The sequence below is a fragment of the Octodon degus genome, unplaced genomic scaffold, assembly GCF_000260255.1.
Source record: "Octodon degus isolate 3935 unplaced genomic scaffold, OctDeg1.0 scaffold00044, whole genome shotgun sequence".
Taxonomy (NCBI): Eukaryota; Metazoa; Chordata; class Mammalia; order Rodentia; family Octodontidae; genus Octodon; species Octodon degus.
The window spans coordinates 7,239,207-7,247,129 of NW_004524620.1; the positions used below are offsets into that span (position 1 = coordinate 7,239,207).

At 40.4% G+C, this 7,923-nt stretch overlaps 1 protein-coding gene across 4 annotated transcripts in view; it reads right to left on the reverse strand.

The window, feature by feature from the left end:
* Mpdz (multiple PDZ domain crumbs cell polarity complex component) overlaps nt 1–6,438 on the reverse strand; it is a 178,128-nt gene extending 171,690 nt beyond the window's left edge. For all 4 annotated transcript variants that reach the window (XM_023715824.1, XM_023715825.1, XM_023715823.1 and 1 more), the window contains exon 1: nt 6,356–6,438. The gene's annotated coding sequence lies outside the window, so the exon portion shown is untranslated. The remainder of the gene's footprint in view (nt 1–6,355) is intronic.
* Between the last annotated feature and the right edge of the window lie 1,485 nt (nt 6,439–7,923).

Genomic DNA, 7,923 nt, shown 5'->3' on the forward strand with positions numbered 1-7,923 from the left:
TTTTATTTTAAAATTGCCATCAGGGCTGGGGAGATGGCTCAGTAGAATCAGTGCTTCCCTGGCAAGCACAAGGGCCTGAGTTCAATCCCCCATTCTGAAAAAAAAAAAAAAAAAAAAGAAAGAAAGAAAGAAAGAAAAATTGCCTTCAGTAGTTTTTTTAAAACTACTAATTGTTTTGAAAAACTACTAATGTTTTGAAAGAACTAAAACACTATTTTAAATATCAAGGGAGCATTTAAATTCTATGTTTATCCAAAAGGGGTATAACTTTTTAAAAAACTAAGAAACACTGTCAAACACAAAAGCCTAATTGACAAATGAATCTGAACAGAATTAAGAATGTGTTTTCCCTAAAATGCCACTCTGACATACATTATTTGGAACTGAAGGCAACTAAGAAGTAGCATACATAAGAACCTTCCCTTTTCTTCCCAAAAGCAGGAAAGAAAAATTACCTTTAATAATACTTTATAAATTTACCCAAGCATGGTGGCTCATGCCTATAATTCCAGTACTCAAGATGCTGAGGCAGAAGGACTGCTGAAAATTTAAGGCCAGCAGGAGCTACACGGTGAGTTCAAGTACAGCCACAATTACATAGTGAGATCCTGACTCAAAATATGTATTCCATAAATTTCTACTGGTAAAGATGTTCCCTACTCACTGAACATAGTGCTACACACCTGTACCTCCCAGTGATAGGGAGGCTCAGTCAGGAGAAGCACCACACACTGGCCTGAGCTACTTAGTTTAAGGCCATCCTGAACCACATATTGAGACCTTGTCTCAAAAACAGGTTGGGGGATGAAAGGCAGTCTCATATTATAGGAGAACACTCCTCTAAGGTTCACTCTTACTATAAAAATAATATATAAACTCCCAGGTCTAATGACCAGGTAGGTATTCATTTCTGTCTACGCTATACATTTAAATTTAAAACATCCATTAAATTAGTATGCCTTTTCCCCCCTACTGTTGATCTATCTCCTGGGATTTTACTTTAAAGGCCTCAAGTATAGAATGTAAGAGGGTAAAATTTTTGTCATTCACAAAAACAAAAGATGAATGTACATCCAGAAAATGGAAAAACTACATGAGACTTCTACACTATTAAAAACTCCTTAATCTTATATTCATACAATTAACTACTACTGGGCAATCAACAGACTAAACTATGAATACAAGCAACATAACTAAATCCATAATTACATAATTAAAAGAGTCAGACAAAATGTTTAAATATACCGTATGACTCCATTTATTTAAAGCTATAGCAAATGGAAACTAAAATATAGTGGTAGGGTATAGATGTGTGACGACTTGCAGATGAGTAGATAGGGAGGCAGAGTATAATGGAGGGTTGGGCCGGGAGCTGGCTCAGGGATAGCTCAAAGGCACAAGTGCCTGCTTAGCAAGAACAAGGTCATGAATTTGATTCCTGGTACCAAAAAAATGACAACAGCTTTCACAAAATAATGGAAGCCACTAAGAAACTTGGGGTAAAAACCACATTCCCATCTCTTGATAGAAAAGACCACCTCACATGGACCCAAATTCATCAAATTGTACACTTGTAATATTTTTGTATTTAGTGTACATCAACTATAAATAATACTACAATAAGTAAATAGCCTCAGCCTCTTTGAGAAAAGGGTGAGGCCTGATACTCTGAGTTTACATCCAACAAATGTTCACTTAAGGAGCTGGCAAGGAAGTAATAATTCAGAGCTCAGGGCTATCTCTTATTGTTTTTCTTCTTGGGCCACAAAGTAGTTCTAAAACAACTTAATGATTCAGCCTGATCCAATATATGTTCAGCAAATTATATCACAGCAAACAGTCCAATACTTTATTTTTCTAATATGGCAACATTTAGTACTGAACTGAGCATTTTAGGGAAAGGGAGGCTCCTCAGAAAACACTTCAGGTCAAAAGCTGGAAATGGACATCCAGAGGTCAACTTCACAGCTGACCTATTACATGAAATTCCTTTGGGAGACCTGCTGGTAGAGGAGAGTGATAAATTACCCAATCTGTGATGCTTTGTTATAGCAGCCCAAAGCACTCACATATGATTCTTTCAAGGTATAACAGAAGCTGGATATATCACACATATGAAAAGGTTTCTTTTTTTTTTTTTTTTTTTTGAGATAGGGTCTTGCTATACCATTCAGGCTGGCCTGTAGCTCACTTTGTAGCCCAGGCTGGTCTCAAACTCACAACAATCCTCCTGTCTGTCTCCTGAGTGCTGGGATTGCAGAGATGTGTCACTGTGCCAGGCTTCAGAGTGCTTTTTTTAAACTGTAGAATCATCTTTCATTTTTACGACTCTATTTCATGACTGTACAATGAGAGTGATGCCTTACCAGCGCATGCTGACACAGACCCTGCCCATTTTCTACAGTCAGGGCTCTAAAGCCTGGTTCCCTGGGACAGGTCTGATTAAATGCAACAAAGTTATCCCAAGATAACTAAAATGACTTCAACATTTCACTCAAAGCACAGATTGAGACTTTTAAGAATTCACTTTCCACCATGTCCTTGTGTCATGTAGTAAGCTTTATACAGCTCTGCAAAAATCAAGACACTGATTCATACAAACGCTGCTAGTGACAATTCAAAATGTATTTATGTTTAATAATGTCCTATCCATTTATCCTCACTGAAAAAAGGCAACCAATGCACTCTGATAAACAGCTATTCTTATTTTATTAAAATAATTTAAGGGTCCATATTTCCAAAATAAGCAGAGGGTTTTGTTTTTTTTTTTTAAGGGGAGGATTTTTAAAAATATATTGGGTACAGAGTTTCACTACACTGCTCTGATTCCTAGTGGTCCTTCCTGTTTTCAGCATCCCCAGTGCTGTGACTACATGTATGTGCCACCATGCCCAATCTTGGTAGCTGGCTCAGTGAGTTCCGGGGACAAGGCTGGCGGGGCATGTGATGCCAGGGATAGAATCCCTGTCCCTGCACTTGCTTAAGCAGGTGCCTACTCCACTGATCTACCTCACCAGCCCATACAGGTGAGTTTTATTCAAGTGACATAATTACAGGCTTATGTTTTGTCTTTTTCTATCCTTGTCCATGTCTTTTATATTTTAAACAATGTGAGTTTTAGGATTAAAGTTACTAAAAGCTACTATTATTTTTTGATCACCAATAATAGATGAATGTAAAACAGTAAATGGTAAACAATCCCATTCTTATTTAAACTAGCAACATTAAATTGTCAACAAAGATTAAGGAGGTTTTTCCTTAAGATTGTGTGTGTGTGTGTGTGTGTGTGTGTGTGTACAGTTGATGTTTCTTTTTTTTCTTTCTTACATGTGTCCTTTCTCACTTTCCTCTTGTGCCTTTAATTTACAGCATCTTAAGACCTGGAGGCAAGTAGTTTAATAGAAAACAACCATGAGTATAGTTTTTGGAGATACACGTAAACATAAACAGAAGATAAACATTAGATTTGGCTAAAACAAACTCAACCACCAAAGGCAGACAGGAAGAAAAAATCATGTCAGAATTTCAGCCTCATTTTACTTTTTAAGCAACTCATTTGGACAGAATTGGAAGAATCACCCTGCTTTAATTTACCAAACATAATTTAAACATTTAAAATAATCTTTTTATTATTTGTAAAAACCTACATTTTCCATATTTTCCAAAACAGAAAAAAACTGCCAGAGTAAGGGCAGTTCTGCTTCATTCCCAAGCATCAAATCACAGCAAAGCTAGGTTGCCACAGCAGCCCGGCTGTGGCTGCTGCCCTTATCCTGAGCCAGCCCATCCTTTTGGCTCTCACCAGCCTATAGCCTAGGTAGCTCTACGGACTCCGTGAGGAGCTAGTGCTGTGGAGGAGTGCTTGCCTAGTATGCCTGAAGGCCTGGGTTCAATCCCCAGTGTTAAAAAAAAAAAAAAAAAAAAAAAAAAATGTTGTCATGGGCTGAACTGTGAGTCCACTCTTCTCCCAGAATTCTTACCAGTTCTAATCTAGTGTCTCTGAATGTGACAGCATTCAAAGACAGGGTCTCTAAAGAAGTAATTAGGGTTGAATGAGATTATAGCAGTGAGCCCTAATTCACTATGACTGGTTACTTCTGTAAGAAGTAGAGATCAGGACAGACACACACATTAGGAGACCAAGTGAAGACACAATGAAAATACCACCATCGACAAGCCAAGAAGAGATCTAGAAGCAAACCCCAGGGCTGGCCAGATCAACGGATTAAAGCACCTACTTAGGCAGACACAGGGATCAGGGTTTGATCCATGGTGTGACATGCTGGGTCCTACCCCCAGGGCACACTGAGATGGTGATAGAGACTGGGCTGGGCAGCCCATGCCTATAATCCCAGGGCTTGGGAGGCTGAAAACAGGAGAATCACAAGTCTGATCTGTGTAGTGAAACCCTATAGACCCTATACTAAATAAAAAAAAAATAAAAATAAATAAAAAAAAAAAAGATTTGAAGCAAACCCCGAAAGTTCCCTGTTTTAGACTTCAAGCCCCACTAACAGTGAGGAAATATATTTCTATTGCACGCCTCTCCACTCTGCAGTGCTGTATGGAGCAGCTCTGGGAAACAAAAATTAAAAACTGGCTGCTGTATTAACAAACACCTAAAAAAAATTGAAAGTGGTCTTGAAACTGGGTAACATTTCAGAACCTGGAAAAATTCTCAGTTATGTGGTAAAAAAAACTACAGTTGCCCTGAAGAGAGTACTGACTGGGAAAAGGGATGTTTGAGGTGATTCTGGTTAGGTCTCAGATAGAAAAGAGAAAACTGGAAAAGGAAACCAATGCTTAGCGTACACTTCACTGCTCTCTCACTTCCCTTCCTCCTTGTAACTTTTCCCTTGGGGACAAACCCTTATGCCATTTTAGAAAATAAAAACTGAAGCCTATCCTTGCTGGGCATGGGGACAAACCTGTGATCCTAGCACTCCTGCAGGCTGAGGCAGGAGGATGGCCAGATTAAGGCCAGGCTGGGTTACATAGTAAGTTCAAGGCTGGCCTGAACTACATAGTAAAACACTGCCTCAAAAATTAAAAAATTGAAAAAAAGTAAGAAAACAAGGAAAAGGCTATCCTAGTTCCTGCCACTCGCCCACTCTGCAGACTCTTCCCCAAGACCATGTCCATTTCTTAAGGTCAAACTACTGACTTAAACTGTATTTCCTATCTGGAGTGGGGACACTTTCATATTCTTCCTCTGACCTAAAACAGAAGCCCTTTCTGTTTCTTGCTGAAAACAGCAGTAAGGCCAGCAAGTGATGCTACGCTGAACTACTTTCTTAGAATACCTGTATGCTGGGCATGAGGGCTACAAAGTGACCTCAAGGCCAACCTGAACTGTACAGCAAGACCCTGTCTCAAAAAGACAAAAATAAAAAAATAAATAAAAAGCAAGACTACCTATAAATTTTACATGAAAAATCTTTCTAATCTTTCCCTATGTGTCTGTTTTCCCAATAAGCAAAACTTGAGACAAGCATCTTATGTTTATTTTGTGGTCCTGCCACTAAGTCAAATGCAACATACTTCCTAATCCATTTACTACTATCTATTAAATAACTCCTTCAGCCCTCTTTGGAAATATCTCACAGAAAGGCAAAAGATTACTCAACATTAATATTATATAGAAGCATATTATTTTTAGCCATACATTACCCCACTAAAAAATGGAACCCCACTAAAATTAATCACGACACATAAATTTTACCATACCAAACCTCATATACACAGTATATGTAAATGTTCTCCTATACATAATGCTAAAAAGAGAAATAATACTTTCACTATAAATATGAAGTTCATAACCTATGAAACCACTTATGCCCAATAAAATCCTACGTTAGGCTAAATGTCTCTTTTCAAAACTGCATATCACTGGGAAAAACAGCATCGCTCACATGCACCATGAAGAGTCCTGGACGCACTGCGCAGTGACTGTTTCCTCGCTTTAACGTGCAAGCGCTCACTCTCTGGCAGATGTGCTGTTTGCCCCAGGGCTACTCAGGGGCATATGCAGTCCAGTAAGAAAGCTCTGCCTCAGAACATCTGATGACATCCGAGTATGTTGGACATACTATACAAAATGGAGCTAATCTGCAACTCAACTGAGATTCAGGTTCATGTTTGCCAGATTTGGGACATAATCTTGAGCAACTAAATAATTGATCTCTACCTCAGGGCAGTACCTTCCAAGCAATTCCCTGCTCCTTGCTAGCATCTAAGTCCCAATCTCAGCCTAGAGGACAGGCCCACTTCTTTCTCACTCTGTAAAGTAGAGCTCCCTTCCCATCAGCTAAATGCTGAAGCTCCAGCTGGGGCCACTGACTCAATGCAAAATTACATTTCAAAGGTTTCCTGGACTCTCTACGCACCTTTAACTTGCGGAGATGTACACAAAGAACTCTCCAGACAGCTTTCACTCTTTCACATTACACCTCCATATAAAAGGTATCTAAATCCAAACACATCTTTAAAGGTCAAACAGCAATTCCATGTCAAATGTGACCAATCTTAGACCCCACCCATGAGCCAAGGGGCCCTGGGTTGTCAGTAATGAAACCCCACAAGATCCTGCTTTTAACATTAAGAAATGCTGGGCTGGGAAGATAGCTCAGTAGTATAAGTGCTTCCCTGGCAAGTGCAAGGTTGGGAGGGGGAATTAAAGAATGCTTAGTGGAACTTTTCATGACTCCATCACACTGCGCTTAAACATCAATTGCAGAGACAACCACCGAATGCAGTGTAGAAGAGGGCCCAGCGCAGTGCCAACTCCATCTCCTGATCCTGCCACACACAGCTGAGAGGAAATCTATCTGTATCAGACTTTACTTTTTTAATGTATTTAGTACAGGGTCTACCGGGTCTCACAGGATCTGTGGATTGGACTCGTAGTGATCCTCTCGTTTTCCACCTTCCAAGCGCTAGGATTACAGGTGTGCGCCACCTCACCTCATCCAGTCAACCACCATCTCAGCAGGCCCCGGTGGCAGGGCTGGCACAGCTTCTGGTGCAGGGGATCAAACCCCGATCCTTGAGTCTGCCTAAGCAGGCGCTTTAGTCCGGTGAGCTATGTGGCTGGCCCACTGTATCAGACTTTAAGTATCCTTGTGCAACTTGGCAGATAACTCAGTGATTAAAATTAATAGTGCTTCCACCTATTTACATGTCTGTCTGTGAAGACATTCAGTTATTGAGCAGACATGTTAGTTTTCTTAAAGCTTCCTGTTAAGACTTTTTAATGTCATGATAAGAATATTTAAGAACAAAGTGGTGTTACATAAAATATATTGCACGTTTTCTATGTGGCCTACAATGACTCCTCTTCTTTCAGTGTGGAGCATGTAAACCACAAAGCTGGCCACTTGTGGTCGTAAGTGACAGGAATTTGGAACGCTAAGCTCTCTCCTGCTCCAAACCACAACTATCTGCCTTCAGTAATCAAAGGAAGGAAGGAAGGAGTGTGGCGGGAGCAAGAAGTAAAAACCAAAGGAAAGGGAAGGTGAAAGGGGCCAAGGAAGAAAGCGAACACCTATAAGGGACTCAGCAGACACCACCTACTGCAGTAGGATGCTGAGCATAATCTTCACCAGTTTTGTGTTCAACAAAAGAGACAGGACAAGAAAGCTACCTGTGCAAGAGTTTGGATGCGCTCAAAACTAACTAAACCTAAGTGCCACACAGGGCACGGGGACGGGCACTTATTCAGGGCTCTGGATTATATTAGAAGTCCAAGTCAAATACAAGTTTTAAGCGCGATTGTGTCTCTCAATTCTAGTAGGCAGATAGGTACACTAACAAAACTGTAGGTGATTCGGCCCCTACGCAAAGCTCCCTGGAACGCAGCTAGAGCCCAATCAACCTGTGAAATCTTCGTCCCGCGCAGCCAGGCCTGCCCCGCTGTTTCCCGCA